The sequence below is a fragment of the Rhynchophorus ferrugineus genome, unplaced genomic scaffold (genome assembly GCF_030347505.1).
Source record: "Rhynchophorus ferrugineus isolate W39M unplaced genomic scaffold, kcgeb_rfMv2 rfM11, whole genome shotgun sequence".
Lineage (NCBI taxonomy): Eukaryota > Metazoa > Arthropoda > Insecta > Coleoptera > Curculionidae > Rhynchophorus > Rhynchophorus ferrugineus.
This window is the reverse complement of record NW_027472590.1, coordinates 15,394,586-15,413,297: the sequence shown is the minus strand read 5'-3', so window position 1 is coordinate 15,413,297 and position 18,712 is coordinate 15,394,586. Positions and strand designations below refer to the sequence as shown.

Genomic DNA, 18,712 nt, shown 5'->3' with positions numbered 1-18,712 from the left:
GGTAGAAAATCCAATTTTAACACGGATGATGTCAGAACGATTTTTACGGAATTCAGAATCACTTTTCGACCTTATGACCGGCTATATTTTCGGCAAGAAATCACTTTATTTTTTATGCAGATGATAAGGAAATATTTCTGAAACGCGATTATTTACTGCCAAAGAAAATATTGTCGGCGTTGATTCGTTTGTTTTGTTGTAGCATTGTTCCTGTTGCTTAATTATTAGTTTTTTGTTCGGTACTTGAATATATTCTAATCATTTTCAATTTAAATTGTGAAAAAAACTTTTGCAATATATCAAACCATATCGTTAGTTGGCTTATTTTGATTGGTTCATTCTTTCATTTTTCCCTTTAGCATCAAATATACTTGTTTAACTTATTTAAAAGCACATGACACACATATTAATATTAACATTAACAAAAACGATAGCTAGCATATGTTTCTTCGTATTATTCTTAAAGCCAATAGCTATGTAACTATAGTAGTTCTTACCTCTTTAACTTCCGGATCCACTGTTAAGCAGTGGTAGTACTTAGATGTGTCTTTGATCGCGCAATGTCTTTTCACGTTTTTGCCAGACTGTTTCGCACAACTTTTAATTTCTTCGTTTTCCGTTGGTAGCTTTAGATCATTGTAGATACCCTAATTTCTAACACATCATGGGGCTTTGACAATAGTACGGAGAACTTTGTTGTGGTATGGATTAAGTTATCATTAGATTTCTTTGTGCAACCCCATAATTACCACATTGCAATTCCACACAGGCTTCAAAATGTGCTTGTGTAGGAAAAGTGTACTGTACAGTTTTAATTCGGATTTTCGGCCAAGCAACCACCGTAATTTTTGAGTAACATAAGCTCGTTTTTTTTAACATGTTCATGTTGATTTATATTTATGTTGTTTTAATGAGCTAACAGAATTGAAATTTGGCAAATCGGTCGGTAACCAGAAAATACAGCAAAGTGTCATGACCAATTTAAACCGATTTATGCTAGTTTTGGGTAACAGTTAGTGATATTATAATATAAATCATATCAATCTATCCATATAAGGTTATTTAATAATATTTTATAATAAATTTACTGTTCTAATGACGAAAGAAGAACGTTGCTGTGAAATATATAACGGTTTATTATTATTTTGTTCTGTAAGAGCTTCAAAAATTACTTGGTTTTTGATACTTGGTCGTTTCATCAGTATTTGTATATAAAAACACACCATTTGTACACCTTATAAATCACAGTTAAAACGCAAATTAAAACATTTTGATACCGCATATAGCCCTGAGTCCATAGGGATTTCAATTTCGTTCTGGATATGAATATTTGTAAGCCACTAATCAGTCTGGTGCCCAAATTAGTCCGTAAGTTGGACTCGGCTGTCGGTAAACTTTATAAGTTGCCAAATATTAATGCTCCAAAAGTGTTGGGAAAAAATATAATCGCTAACCGATCTATGCCGTTTCTAACGCTGCTTCCTCGCCTTCTCTATCTCAACATGATGGCCTTTAAGCGATATGTGTCAAAATTTCATGACAATTTGCAGTTTAATTGAAATAAAAGAATTAAAAATTAAAACAATTTTCAAAATTAATTCACGTTTCTTGCGATTATCATATTATTATCATTCAAATATCAATATCACTGGAACAATAAAAATTAAATCCTTGCAATTTACCATACTGTACCATATAAATTAAGAAAAACATATAAATTAAAAAATTTCCTCGAAAATGGTCCTGCATATAGTTAGTCCTGAGTCCTGAATCCTGAGTTAGGGATTCTAATTTCGTTCTGAATATGAATATTTGTAAGCCAGTAATCAGGCTGGTGCCCAAATTAGTCCGTAAGTTGGACTCGGCAGTCGGTAAACTTTATAAGTTGCCAAATATTGATGCTCCAAAAGTGTTGGGAAAAAAAATATAATCGCTAACCGATCTATGCCGTTTCTAACACTACTTCCTGACCTTCTCTAACTCAACATGATAGCCTTTAAGCGATATGTGTCAAAATTTCATGACAATCTGCAGTTTAATTGAAATAAAAAAATTAAAAATCAAAACAATTTTCAAAATTAATTCACGTTTCTTGCGATTATCATATTATTATCGTTCAAACATCAATATCAGTGGAACAATTAAAATTATATCCTTGTAATTTACCATACTGTACCATATAAATTAAGAAAAACAAATAAATTAAAGAAGTTTCGCGAAAAAGGTCCTGCATATGGCTCCGAAACGACTTATAACAATGAAACCCCTGACCAAAAAAAAGAACGATGCCAGAACGAAAAGGCATGCTGCCACTCTAATATAGCTGATAACAGTTTATTATTATCGTCAACTTGTCGGAATTGGCGTCTGTAATAATGCCTGCCCGGCAGGACTTGTAACAAAGGTGTTTGTTGAGATAAAAAAAAGACGAAAGAAAGGAGATTCTTTTATACGAGACGATATTTCTTATAATTCGGAACCTGCGGTCACTATTTCACGGGAGATATGGGTCCGGACGTGAAGCAGTCACCTAACCGAAATCTATATTTTCTGTTTATTAACTTTTTTTGTTTGTGAAAAAACCTATGAGTTAAAATCGTTGAAACTAATGTATATGGATTTAATAGAAAATGAAAACAGATTGAATAAAAAATATACGAAATTTACTCACCACTTTTTACCTCCACTCTCTTCCACTAGTATAGCTTAAGTACCACCTCTGTTATAAACATCTTCATACAAAAGGCCTAGAACGAATCAAAAATGAAAATTAAAACATACTATGTAAGATTTGTTTATTATTATTATTATTATTTTAGTTAATATAAAGATCTGTGACCTGAATTGATTAACTAAAAACTAATTTTTCGTAATTCTTGGCCCCAGTTCTATTCGGTTTTGTCCGGTGTGACTGAAATGATTAATATATACAAGAAGAATATAAACAAATATAATATAATAAGTCAGAATTATATAATGTCATTAAAAATATAATTTAAATTATTAATTTGACAACAAGCAGTTTAGCTCAAACTTAACTGTATTGGTGAGTTGGACATTTTCCACTTAATCTAAGATCAAAGAGATTGGTTTATAAGTCAATTATAAAGCCTATTTGTACTTGTGGTGTATTTACACCATTTTTAGTGCCACTCGATATTTATGGAGTGGCACTAAAATATCAAGTGGACTAGTAATCCAATGCTGTCAAAACAAAGTTCTACGATTGATTACCCATTATTATCACTATGTCACCAACGAAAAAATGCACAATGATCTCGAAATCAAATAGAAATTATCCAAAATTTCGGCTTAAAACATGAAACAAGGTTACATATCTAGCAATGCAGCTATAAGATGACGCGCAGGAAATCAGAATATTGAAAAGAACCAAACCCCATCAGCTTGTATATCAGTGTTTCACATTGATAAATTTATCCCGTACTCACTTTGCTGGTGTATCAATACAAGTTCTATCAAATCAATAATATCAATGAAACAGAATAGTAATAATGCATTAATTTATATTTTAAGATTTTATTTAGCATATATTAAGTATGACTTAATATAAAAAAGATAATATTGGTAAACTGGTCAAAAAATCATATTATAACAAGAGAAAGTGTGTTTTTAACATACTAATTAATACTTACTATGTTTGCAGCTTTGATTATTTGTACAATTAGAACACAAAACGCACAAGTATTGTAACATACATCTAAAGGAATATAATTTTACAACTGAAATATTCCTTCCCCGCTAAGTATATTAAAACAAAATCTAAATATAGAAAAACTGATAAAACGAAGACAGTATATCTAGTTTTTTAGTTTGAATAAACCTGTTTAATATTTGACGATATCTAGATAGTGTATAGATGTATTAATAAATATAGGACAATACTTTAGCTATATTATTTAAATAATTTGTAAAATAAAAGTAAAACTAATAATTTGTGTATACTGAGGGTACAGCAAATAAAACTAATTTCAAATAGCCAGAAAATTAATAATTTGCAGTTATGTAAAAGATGGACATGTATTAATATTTGATGTTTTATTTATAACTTTCTTATAAATAATAAAAATATAAGATTTTTTATAAGAATTTCACTGAATTTTATCAGTGTTGATTTTTTTAAATATATTTTAAAGTCTCCTTTTAACAACTATGGGTTTATCTGGCCTAAAGTTTAACTAAAATGGGCTCCGAGCCGCGATCCTCAGAATTAAGCCCACCGACTGGTCAGTGATCAACTTTAGAAATCATCCTAGAAGACATCCGGTCTTACCCAGCTTGGTTACTGGCGTGACTGGGATCATTTTCCTTGTCGGATTTTACACTCTTGCCTAGGGAAATCACAAATATTAAACAATTACAACATAAATTTACGACCATGCCCCAGCAGGATTCGAACCCGCGGCTGTCGCAACAGTAGAAGGACCGTCCCGTCGCCTTTACCACTGTGCCACCAAGACTGCAGTGTTGATTTTATTCATGAGAAATCAAAAGACATACACTTAACAGGTCAATTGAAAAGTCCCCTGCCTACCATATTAAAACACATTTTTTCGGCAAAACTTTTTTTTTATTCATTCAACATAATTCCCTTCAAGGCTGATACGCTGATTATAGCGACCCTCAAACTTTTCGATACCATTTTTGTAGTACGATTTGTCCTTTGCTTTAGAATAGGCCTCAGTTTCGGCGATTACCTCTTCATTCGACGAACATTTTTTCTCAGCGAGCATTCTTTTGAGATCTGAGAACAGGAAATAGACGTTTGGGGCCAGATCTGGAGAATACGGTGGATGAGGAAGCAATTCGAAGTTCAATTCATGGATTTTTGCCATAGTTTTCACTGGCTTGTGACACGGTGCAATATCTTGGTGAAGCAACACTTTCTTTTCCTTCAAATACGGCCGTTTTTCGGCGGTTTCGTCTTTCAAACGGTCCAATAATGCTAAGTAGTAGTCGCTGTTGATGGTCCTTCCTTTTCAAGGTAGACAATGAAAATTATTCCATGCGCATCCCAAAATACAGACGCCATAAACTTGCCAGCCGACTGTTGCGTTTTCCCACGCTTTGGAGAAGTTTCATGGTGTGCAGTCCACTCGGGTGACTGTCGATTGGACTTCGGAGTGAAATGATGGAGCCATGTTTAATCCATTTCCACATATCGACGCAAAAACTCTGATTTATTACGCTTGATCATCCTCAGACACTGCTCAAAATCATCAACTCGTCGTTGTTTTTGGTTAAAAGTTAGCTCGCCCGGCACCTACTTTGCACAGAGCTTGAGCATTCAATTTCAATTTACGGTCATTCAAAATCATTGTGCGGATTTTTTTTATGTTTACGTCGGTAATAACCTCTTTTGGGCGTCCTCTGTGTTCAGCGTCGGCATCAAGCCAAGTTTTTACTTCAACTGTTTTTTTCTCTTCAAAAGGCAATATTTTATCAACACGCCAAATTCTTTTATCCATTTTTTTCACAATAACAAAAGTTGTTTCACTCAAAATGCTATAATTCACAAACTAATGATCCGAGAGCTGTAGAATTTATACACGCACCTTTTGAGGGTTAGGGCTAACTAAAAACCTATGGAATTAGTTCCAGTAGCGCCCTCTATGTGTCAAGTCGGGGACTTTTCAGTTGATTTGTTAAATATTGATTGCTTATTAAATTATCGTATAATTTTATGAATTGTTGTTGATTACAACCACAACATAATGTGTAATGATTAGTAGATGTTTGATATGATTAGCTCGACATATAAAGAACAATTTTAGAGGCACAATCAGAATTTGCTTTGGCCACGGCTATAGGACAGCTGGAGGTCATTAACCCCTGCTAAATATTAAAATTAGCATAGTTTCATTTCAAAAAGTCATATAGATTCCCAGCTTCTTTGTCGAATTTGTCGGGAACCCAAGGGTTTCTCAGTGAAGCAAAAAACATTGACTTTTGTTTTGTTGTTTTATTTAGCAATTTGTAGTTATGTTCTTCTTTGGGGTGAGAAATTTTTATGGATTTTGAATATTAGTATATCAATAATATATTTAGTTGTATATTATATGTATGTTTAATTTCTGAATATGTATATCTTTTCAGCATAACATCGTATATAAGAGAGAAAAAATTATGTTATTTTTAACAATTAAATAAAAGAGAAGTGTAATATGACCCATATTGGTATTTATAATTAATCCGTTTGGTAATTGTATATGTTAAAAGTCAAAACAATTAAATTTCACGGAGATAATTAAGCCATATATCTTAGTCCATTTATGCTTAATTTATTGTCTAGTATTATTTTGAAATATGTCAGAAGACCACTGAAAATCTTACACATTATTTTTAATTACCTGGTATTACATGTTTTTTATGCTGGTACACTTGGTGATGTGAGTTGAGTTACATCGCCTATATGCTGATTCATCTGCAAGGAAAATTAGGGATTTAGGGTTCTGTATATTTGTAAGCCAGTAATCAGGCTGGTTCCACCAAGACATAAAAGGACACAACAAAAATATAAAGATATCTTTTCAAAATTAGGTCCAAGGTTTATTATTGGTGAAGACTTTAATTTTAAACATACAGATTGGGGTTCACGAATAATAACACCTGGAAAAGGAAACGAATTACTCAAAGCCATTAACCTTACAAATTGTAATTATCATTCGGGGCGCGAACCCACTTACTGGCCCACAGACAGTAATAAAGTCCCAGACTTGCTCGATTTCTACATTAAAAAAGGCATCTCATTAAATCAAATTAGTACAGAAAGCTTGTGCGATCTAACATCTGATATACTGAGTGGGACAAATTCAGATTAATACTACAGGAACAAATCAGTTTAAAAGTAAGACTTAAAACTATAGATGACCTTGAGCAACAAACCAAACATATAACTGAACAAATTCGTCAGCTGCAAAAGATGCTACCCCAATAGCAAGAGAGAAATGAGAATATGAAGTACTTTACTTCGAAATTAGAGAAATTATAAAAGAAAGGCGAAAAGCTAGAAGAGTACGGCGCAGAACCAGAAATGCTGTAGACAAAACTACTTTTAATAGAATTAGTAATCAGACGAATCAAAAGATCAAAGAATATAAGCAGAATTGCTTTCAAAAGTATGTAAGTGAATTAAGCCCACAAGTAGACAAAGATTATTCGTTATGGAAAGCAACTCGAAGATTTAAAAGACCAATTATTCGAGTACCGCCAATTAAAAATGATCGAAATGAATGGGTTCAACGCGACAATGAAAAAGCTGAATTGTTCACACAATACTTAGCTAACATATTTCGACCTAATGATATAGAATCTACCATGGATAAATCTCCTGTTTATTAACCTGATGTAGATCTAAATCTAATTTCTCCACTGGAAGTTGCCACTGCAATTGATAACGTCAATCCTAAAAAGGGACCTAGTATAGATGACATTTCACCTGGATTATTGAAAGAACTGCCACGAAAAGCAATCATCATGTTGACATATATATTTAATGTCTGTTTAAAGCTGAAGCATGTCCCGGAATGCTTTAAAGTCGCACAAATAATTATGCTCAAAAAACCTGACAAACCTGCAGAAAAAGTCGAATCTTATAGACCTATTTCGCTACTACATGCAATATCAAAGCTATTTGAGAAACTGATATTTAAACGTTTGGTAACAATATCAGATTTGCAGTTTGGTTTTCGAAATCACGATTCAACAATCGAACAAGAGCACAGAGTAACTGCGGCTATTGAAAGAGCGTTTGAGGAAGAGAAATACTGCCCTGCAATATTCCTGGATGTCTCACAAGACTTTAATCCGGTTTGGCATTTGAGATTAATCTGTAAAATGAGCAAATTGTTACCGCGTAACTGTTGTCAATTGCTGAAGTCATATTTATTCGGAAGAAAATTTAGAGTATCTCAGGAAATGGCGTTCTCGACATTTAAAAATATCTCGGCAGGAGTTCCACAAGGTAGCATCTTAGGACCTCTCCTGTATCTGCTCTACACTGCTGCCATTCCAACAACAAAAGAAACACTTCTTGGAACTTTTGCTGACGACACAACTATTATGGCAAAAGATATATCTCTGCCTAGGGCAATAGAATAAGTGCAAGTGGCAGTCAACAAAATCTACAAATGGACGAAAGTTTGGAAAATTCAACTTAATAGCTCCAAATATGTGCACGTTAATTCTGCATTTAGGCGAAATAATAAAAGCTTAATTATATCGCTCAATGGATGCCCAATTCCTCAAGCAGAATCAGCAAAATACCTTGGAATCCATCTTGAGGTTAAATTAAATTTGAAGCAACTATACTGGTTAGTCGAAAGATACTTTCAACTTGATCTAAAATCAAAGAGGTTGATCTATAATACAATTATAAAGCCAATTTGGACCTATGGGGTGCAAATATGGGGTTGCACTAAAAATTCTAATCAACTAGTCATACAGCGCTGTCAAAACAAGGTTCTTCCATTGATTACCAATGCCTATCGCTATGTAACTAATGAAGAACTGCACGATGACCTGGAAATCAAATGGATTTGCGAAGTTGTCCAAGATTTGGCCTTGAAACACGAAAGAAGATTACTAAATCATACTAACGTGGAAGCAATACAACTGCTGGACAGCGCGCAGGATGTCAGGAGATTGAAACGAACAAAACCATACGAACTTATATAAAGTGTATACATTTAGTGTAAACTATAGCTATAAGTTAATAATTCCTAAATAATTATAATTTTATAATTGCGGAATACATACTGATGTATTTTCTTGCACTCGTTTTGGTTGTTAATTAATCCAAGTACAAGTACATCAGGCTGGTGCCCAATTTAGTCTGTAAGTTCGAGTCGGCAGTCGGTAAACTTGATATGAGTTACCAAATATTGATGCACCAAAAGTATTAATTGGAAAAAAATATAAACGCTGCTTCCTAACCTTCTTTAACTCAACATGTTAGCATTTAAGAGATATGTGTCCAAATTTCATGACAATCTGCATGCTAAATGAAACAATAAATTAAAAATTAAAAATATCACCTTTTGTTGGCAGATAATGTACCGCATCATAAGTCAATTAAAAGGATAAGGGAATGGCCTTACCATTTTCACCTCGTCTGGCAGTGATTAATAGCTATTTGCAGGAAAGGAATACTTTTGACTTAACTGAAGCAGTGATTTCTGAAGTTGAAGCTCCTTTTAAAAGCACGGAAAAATATGTTGCAAATACAAATTCACAAGTATATATGTGTTTTCAAAATAACAGTGAACTTAAGTCATCTCAATTTAAGAGATCAATCGCCAAAATGTAGCCGTATTTAACTTATATGAATATATTATTAATTAAATAAAATATAATGAATAGACTACTACCAGAGGCATGATTCGTCATGACACTTTTTGCAATAAATAAAACTTATATAAAGATTTAGTGCTATTTAAATGATCTAGTGGTAGTTTCCATAATAATTATATTTTGAAATATTCTTATATATTCCATACAATGACAACGTTGTCAAACGAACGTTATTGCGTTATAGGCTCTTTTCTTATGTTATATTTTGTAGCCTACTAATATGTTGGAAGGCTTGGCTAAAATCATGAAAAACTTGCTCGGTCATGAAAAACTAGATTGCTTTGACCATTGTTAATTGGTATTGTGGATAGTTCACTTTAGTAAACAGACGAAGTTTTTAGTGATAGTTAGTTCCAGTAGTGATATAATGTTAATTAAATAAAAATTAGCTATTTATATATTTAAAAATATCTAATTCTAGTACATTTTCCCGTATGTCTAAGTTTAGATTTATAATAAATTTTATAATATCAATGAAAACTATTCTAAGATAAATATTTAACAGTTTTATATAGCAATTTATAAAGCTATTATACAGTACCTACCTAAAATTATATTTAAATATTAATAGACGTATTGCACAACATTAAATTCATATTATTTCTAATTAGTATAAATAAAAAGATATTTGATTAAGTATGTCTAGCAGTGCCCATTGATTCTTACTTAGTTTCGACAGTAACAATGCTGAAGTATTAATTAATACCACTGTTTTATCTTCTGTTAAATATTTTTCACTACACTAAACAAGAACATCTAAAACATGAAATCTTAGTTATTGGCTAAAGCTTTCCAGAAATTCTGCATTATTCAATTTATATGTTCCTTTCATTAATACTTGATGTAAAGTAACATATGTTTGACTACATATAAGTAACACATATTGTTACTTTCTTTAATTTACATTAAATCTTCGAATCGCATAAGTAATAATATAAGTATGTATAGAGGAATATTAAAAAGAAGGTTTCTGTTGGACTTGGGGACTTGGAGATCATTTAAAAGTCACTAAAACCAAACTGAACCATCTATTTCAAAGCATTTGCAGCAAATGGGTTATGTTTAAAGATTGCGAGTGGATCTGGAGAACCCCAACATTTATGTGCTGTAAAGCTTCTGTTCATGTGTTTAAACATAATCCTTGAGAACGTTATGAAGAGTTTCTATCTTTAGGTCCTTATGCACATTGTCGTTGCGAAGCTACTAGTCAGCATGGACAACACCTCACACTATCTAGTTTTTAACCGACTTCGGAAAAGGAGGAGGTTTAAGTTGGGCTGTATATTTTTTTATTGTATGTTCGCCCATTTCTCCGTCAATTGTGTGCCAATTTTCAAAATTCTATTTTTATTAGAAAGAGTATCCTTCTGAGGTGGTCCCGTTGGAACTAAGTCAGGATCTGTTGTGAAAAGGGGGAGAAATCGAGAGAAATGTTCAAATTTCAAAAGCACGTACAAAGTTTTCACATATATTGATGGAAGACAATGTCGTTTCTGTTGATCATTTCGGTCCAATTTTTCGGTTTTTGTTCAGACGCATCAGTTTGCATTAAATGTTGAAAGCAAAATGCAATTTACAAATGTCAGCCCATTATTTTTTTCTGTGGGTATCCAGTCATATGTCAATTGTTCAGATCTACTTTATGGTCGCCGTTTGGTTACCTTAATATTCTTAGAAATTTTATTGCTTATTTTAATGATTGGCGCGTAAATTTCTAAATCGAAATGAATCTGTTAGAGAGAAATAAAATTACTTTTTCCCTACATTCTACATTCTAAATTCTACCCTACATTCATCAAACTTGTCTGTACCCAGGTACCAATTCTAAATTCACTTTCTACAGCTTGCCAGTAAATTTCCTTTATATTGCTTTTAAGATATAAGATATAAGATTTCAAGATTTTTCAGTAGTGATATAATGTTAATTAAATAAAAATTATCTATTTATATATTTAAGAATATCTAATTCTAGTACATTTTCCTGTATGTCTACTTTTGGATTTATAATAAATTTTATAATATCAATGAAAACTATTCTAAGATAAATATTTAACAGTATTATATAGCAATTTATAAAGCTATTATACAGTACCTACCTAAAATTATATTTAAATATTAATAGACGTATTGCACAACATTAAATTCATATTATTTCTAATTAGTATAAATAAAAAGATATTTGATTAAGTATGTCTAGCAGTGCCCATTGATTCTTACTTAGTTTCGACAGTAACAATGCTGAAGTATTAATTAATACCACTGTTTTATCTTCTGTTAAATATTTTTCACTACACTAAACAAGAACATCTAAAACATGAAATCTTAGTTATTGGCTAAAGCTTTCCAGAAATTCTGCATTATTCAATTTATATGTTCCTTTCATTAATACTTGATGTAAAGTAACATATGTTTGACTACATATAAGTAACACATATTGTTACTTTCTTTAATTTACATTAAATCTTCGAATCGCATAAGTAATAATATAAGTATGTATAGAGGAATATTAAAAAGAAGGTTTCTGTTGGACTTGGGGACTTGGAGATCATTTAAAAGTCACTAAAACCAAACTGAACCATCTATTTCAAAGCATTTGCAGCAAATGGGTTATGTTTAAAGATTGCGAGTGGATCTGGAGAACCCCAACATTTATGTGCTGTAAAGCTTCTGTTCATGTGTTTAAACATAATCCTTGAGAACGTTATGAAGAGTTTCTATCTTTAGGTCCTTATGCACATTGTCGTTGCGAAGCTACTAGTCAGCATGGACAATACCTCACGCTATCTAGTTTTTAACCGACTTCGGAAAAGGAGGAGGTTTAATGTTGGGCTGTATATTTTTTTATTGTATGTTCGCCCATTTCTCCGTCAATTGTGTGCCAATTTTCAAAATTCTATTTTTATTAGAAAGAGTATCCTTCTGAGGTGGTCCCGTTGGAACTAAGTCAGGATCTGTTGTGAAAAGGGGGAGAAATCGAGAGAAATGTTCAAATTTCAAAAGCACGTACAAAGTTTTCACATATATTTTATCTCAAATAATCAGAAGAACTTAGAGTTCGGCACCGACTTTAAAGTAGTCTGTTGGTAGTACTTAAAATAATATTGTAATTAGATAAATAGGTTTAGGCAGGTATTAAGCTAAATTGTGTGTATATAGTAGAATTTAAAATAAGTGTAGTTTATAAGGGTTTTTGATTATTTTTATTTAATTATTACAACGATTATTATGTACATATTTTATTTTAAAATGTTTTTTTTTGTGAAAACTTTTTTTGATAATTTTTAAATTTTTAGTGAGTTCCTTGTTTATTTTTTTGAGGTCGGTTCATCTTTTTTGTATATTTTTTGTAAAATATTTTGGAATATTTGTATTTGAATACTATAAGTTGGTAAAGCAAAAGCTTATTATATACTGAGAGGGACGAAGATCTACCCAATAACCAGAACATTTTTTAGTACTTCAGCTTGAGCTCTTTACTTTTTTTTTGTATGTGGTTTCCATCTGAGTATAACATCAAGGCTTTGGCTGTATTTCCGCATATTAGGCTCTTTTTGTATATATATTGGCTTGTGCTTGATTTTTTTGTTGGTGAAATTAATATGCACTGATTTATTTTAATTCACTTTCATGTGCCATTTTTCCGTTTAGTATTGTATTTCACCAATGCCATTTATGGAAAATAGCTGAGTTACATCATATAAACACTATTTCTTTTGCACTGGACGTAACCAATGTATATAAAATCGTTTGCTAAGATGAATACAAAAAGAAGTTGTATGTACGGGTGTTATAAGACTTAAACAAAAAAAGAACACCTTATTGACCGAATTTCCATCTGTAAATTGCCTCTGAATTGCAGAAAAATTTACCGATTTCTAAAGAAGATATCGACTGGCGAAGAAAAGGGGATTACTCTCAACAATGTAAAGAAGTGGACAAGCCAATATTGATGACCACTAAAGTTTTGCTGTGCGTTTAATGATATTAACAGTAGTTACAATGAGTTGATCCTCTACGGTCAAATGCTTAATTTAGACCACAACCGTGAATAATTGAAATGTCGAAAGGAAACATTCGTCCAAAAGCCACAAACCTTGTCTAGTTGTTTCTAAAAATTGTGTTTCTCGGACACAACACTAGTTCACACACAATGATAGTGATCCGCGTGAAGCTCTAAACGCTTAGCTGAGAGCTTTTTTTACATCTACATCAAAGACTGGACTTTGAACCACGTGATTATCATCCCTTCTTGTCCATAGCTTTTGCTGGTGAGAATTTCGCTTCAAAAGTTGCTTGTGAAAATAGACTGTCACGAGCTTCCATTAGAGAGACTTTAAAATGGTAACAAATTATCTTAAAGTATGTTAAATTAAGCTATTAATTCCATGCAAATAGTAAGCAAGTTTATATAAGCATTGTTTTATATTTTATGACTCTTTTTAATAGCTTTTATGTTCCACGTTGATTGTTAACTCGAAACAAACTACTGAGAGAAATCAAAAGAAGTTTATTCAGTCAATATACGATGAAACCGGTACGTTACTGCACTCGACAAGTTCATGTTATACTTTTAATCGAGCCGATCTCTCAGATGACACGTCCACCGAACAAAACGAATAGCGCCTATCTGCCAGATTTAATTTTATTCATCCGCGCAGCGGACGACGACATCCTCTCTCTCTCGCCCCTGTCATTCGCAGCCATTCCAGTCACGGTCCACTTTCTATATCCGAGTTCCATCTGTCGTTCTCGTCTTATTGGTTCGCGTCCGAACAGTTTGCGTTATTTCACATGTTATCGAGCAATAATCCGATGACATTTCGTGTATTGATGTTTAAGGACCATCTCGGATCGGCGATGCGGTGGCGCTTTTGAAAATCAGTCACGTTCCCGTACAACATAATGCGTCCGAAATTATTTTCGTCTAGACTCTCCAGTCGTAATTTTACACGGACGGCTTTTTTTCCCGGCGTCAGACCCGAGAAAAATGAAGATGTTCGCGACAGATTTGATACTATTCTCCGAACGTCGAAGTTAATGGTTGGAGAGTTGCTTGGAGGGTGGTCGATAACGCTCAGTAAATTCGAAACGTCGCTTAAAGAAGAAATACAATGGGGCTAATTTATTTTTATTGTTATTTTATTATTCTTATTAGGTATATGAATTCAAAATCCAATTCAGTTTATGTATTTTTACAGATTCTGTCCTAAATAACTTGATACTCATATTATAACTAGTTATAGCATAGGTAATTACACCATCTGGTATCATTTTGTAGTAAATTTTTCATCTTAATTCAAATATGCAAGTCTTACTTCAGCAATTCAAATTTAATTATCGATTTATTGCTGTACTCTCATTGGTGCACTGCATATCTGTTTATAACACGGCATAATTTTCATATATTGCTTAACTATACTAATTCAAAGGGTATCTGTCTCTTTAACCGACGGATAAGTTCACCGTTTATGTTCACGCAATGTCACTTAGTGTATTCTCTAACCGTTCATTGTCTTCGCTGGCCATTGTTGCCTTTAGGTATTTATGGATGTCCTCATTTCTAATGTACTAAGGGACGTTAAAGATGCTACAAAATATAATAATTCGGTTCAATATGTCTGAATCACATTGATATTGAAGTTTTAGTATAACTCCATTGTTGCACACAGTAGGTCCAAAACTGGCTTCAAAATTGGTATGGCATTCACCCCATATGTTGAACATTATATTTAAATAAAACTATATTCGACAAAATGATCTCTTGTAGCTCTGATATGTCTCAGAATATACTTCAATATCTATTTTACAATAACATAGTTAATGATTTAAACTGTGAAGACTACCTCCTGTACGAATTCTAAAAGCGAAAAATCTTCTAACATAAAGCAAAACGCTGATCTGTGGAGCCTTGCCTAACTTCGAAAAATTGATAATATAGAATGTAAAAATATCTTCAGTCCACATGAAAGTCACCCAAACAGATATTTCCAATCACTTGCACTAAAAGCCGATTTGGTCCTATGGGATGCAAATATGGGGTTGCACTAAAACATCAAATCAATTAACAATCCAACGTACCCAAAAGAAAGTTCCACGATTAATTACCAATGCTTATCGCTACTTAACCAACGAAAAACTGCACAATGATATCGGAATCAAATGAAACATATCGAATATAAGATGCAATTAATAAAAAATATATATTGATTGAATACGATCCAGTTCCCAGTTCCACACTGTCACTGGTTACCCAACAACAAAATCATTTTGTTAAATCAGCGGCGACAAGTGCATTTTCAAGAAAATCCCAGTATGTCTTAAAAACATTTTCCGGTTGAAATTCTGGAAACCGCGGAGACAGTAACTCAGCAAATAACAGCAAATTGGCTAATATATATATATATATATATATATATATATATATATATATATATATATATATATATATATATTATATATATATATATATATATATATATATGTATATATATATATATATATATTTTATATATATATATATATATATATATATATATATATATATATATATATATATATATATATATATATATATGTATATATGTATGTATTTTCTTTCCGAATGAAATTAATTCAAATGATTTTTAATCGACGACGTTTAACGATACTTTTATATTTAAACCTGGATTTCTAGGAGTGAGTTTTATAGAAAATATAACAAATGGTGGTCGGATAGAACGAAGGCTATGGATATATTAAAATTTCTCAGTTAATCTTTCTTAAATTTTGACGAGTCAGGAGTTGCCGTGATGGAAGACAATGCCGTTTCTGTTAGTCATTTCGGTCCAATTTTTCGAGCAAAATGCGATTTACAAATGTCATTCTATTTCCATTTTCCAATGTCACAGTCCATTGTTATTTTCTGTGGGTATCCAGTCATATGTCAATTGTTCAGATCTACTTTATGGTCGCTGCTTGGTTACCTTTATATTCTTAGAAATTTTATTGCTTATTTTAATGATTGGCGTGTAAATTACTAAATCGAAATGAATCTATTACTTTTTCCCTACCCTACATTCATCAAGCTTGTCTCTATCCAAGTACCAATTCTAAATTCACTTTCTATGGGATGCAAATATGGGGTTGCACTAAAACATCAAATCAATTAACAATCCAACGTACCCAAAAGAAAGTTCCACGATTAATTACCAATGCTTATCGCTACTTAACCAACGAAAAACTGCACAATGATATCGGAATCAAATGAACAAGGTTACTAAATCACAGCAACGTGGAAGCAATATAGTTACTGAACAACACGCAAAAAATTGGAAGATTGAAGCGAACCAGACCATACCAACCAGTTTAGTGTATAAATGTATATTGACTTTAGCTTCAGTAGATTATTTTTATTCTAATTTGGGAAATACTTACTGATTTGTTAATCCCGTACGCCCCTCGCTTGTATATTAAAACAAGTACAACAGAACAGTAGTAATAAATTAATATGTGAATTGAGATTTTACTAAACATATCGAATATAAGATGCAATTAATAAAAAATATATATTGATTGAATACGATCCAGTTCCCAGTTCCACACTGTCACTGGTTACCCAACAACAAAATCATTTTGTTAATTCAGCGGCGACAAGTGCATTTTCAAGAAAATTCCAACCGTTAAAGGTTCAATGTGGACTCGGTATGTCTTAAAAACATTTTCCGGTTGAAATTCTGGAAACCGCGGATACAGTAACTCAGCAAATAACAGCAAATTGGCTAATATATATATATATATATATATATATATATATATATATATATATGTATATATATATATATTATATATATATATATATATATATATGTATATATATATATATATATTTATATATATATATATATATATATATATATATATATATATATATATATATATATATATATGTATATATGTATGTATTTTCTTTCCGAATGAAATTAATTCAAATGATTTTTAATCGACGACGTTTAACGATACTTTTATATTTAAACCTGGATTTCTAGGAGTGAGTTTTATAGAAAATATAACAAATGGTGGTCGGATAGAACGAAGGCTATGGATATATCAAAATTTCTCAGTTAATCTTTCTTAAATTTTGACGAGTCAGGAGTTGCCGTGATGGAAGACAATGCCGTTTCTGTTAGTCATTTCGGTCCAATTTTTCGAGCAAAATGCGATTTACAAATGTCATTCTATTTCCATTTTCCAATGTCACAGTCCATTGTTATTTTCTGTGGGTATCCAGTCATATGTCAATTGTTCAGATCTACTTTATGGTCGCTGCTTGGTTACCTTAATATTCTTAGAAATTTTATTGCTTATTTTAATGATTGGCGCGTAAATTACTAAATCGAAATGAATCTGTTAGAGAGAAATAAAATTACTTTTTCCCTACATTCTACATTCTAAATTCTACCCTACATTCATCAAGCTTGTCTCTATCCAAGTACCAATTCTAAATTCACTTTCTACACCTTGCTAGTAAATTTCCTTTATATTGCTTTTAAAGCCTTGATATAAGATTTCAAACTTAAAATTAATTAACATATGTTGTATGTATTATCTCAACCAGTGTCCACATAATTTTAAAACACGGCAAATTTATATTAGTTACGAATAATGAAAATTAGGATTTTTGTCTATTTAACCTCCAGGTAAGTCCATGGTTGTCGAGCAGTTGTAGTACTTTTTGTGATCAGTCAAACTTTCTTAATATTTTTTTGCATACCTTTCAGTTTCTTAGTACCCTTGAATCTCTGTAGATATCATTTCAATATACTAAGGACGTTAACATTGTTAAGGAGAATTTTGTTTTGGTCAGATTGGATCATGTTAATATCAGGTTTCTTTATGCAACCGCTTAATTCCTCACCGTATATCTAGATTGGATATGGATAATTTTGGTCTTGAATTATTTGTGGAAGACCAGGCAATGTTTCAAAGGTGAATAAATACGAAAACGAAAAATCAAAATTAAATAAAAACAACAATTTTATTTTTTCTTTGATGTTGAAGATCGAATCCGACAATCTACATTTTACTGCTACGTGCGCGAGAACTATTCTCACTTTGCTTCACTACAATTTACGAAGCCGAGGAGAAGACGATCTGACTTAGATCGTCGCAGTCAATCAAATGTGCGAAGAGCTACCTCACGTGCTAACCGCACTGATGACCAGAGAGAGACAGATCAAGAAAATAGTCGTATTGCTGTGTCAGAATTGCGTTCTTTAGAGAGTAGAGAAGACAATGAAGTAGATAGTCTTAGATTGCAATGAGGTCATGCACATCAAACACAACAACAGCGAGCACGACATAATGA

The 18,712-nt window shown here is 32.1% G+C and overlaps 2 protein-coding genes across 25 annotated transcripts in view; one reads left to right on the top strand and one right to left on the bottom strand.

Moving 5' to 3' along the window:
- Positions 1 to 3,752, bottom strand: part of LOC143204879 (uncharacterized) — a 383,076-nt gene extending 379,324 nt beyond the window's left edge. For 2 of the 3 annotated variants that reach the window (XM_076417791.1, XM_076417792.1), the window contains exons 1-2: positions 3,654 to 3,752; positions 2,672 to 2,747 (exon numbers count right to left, since the gene is read on the bottom strand). The gene's annotated coding sequence lies outside the window, so the exon portion shown is untranslated. Of the gene's footprint in view, positions 1 to 2,671; positions 2,748 to 3,653 lie in introns of those variants that run through there. The other variant, XM_076417795.1, reaches the window with a different exon arrangement.
- LOC143204875 (uncharacterized) overlaps positions 1 to 18,712 on the top strand; it is a 347,752-nt gene that overhangs the window by 26,383 nt on the left and 302,657 nt on the right. The gene's annotated exons all lie outside the window — the stretch shown is intronic.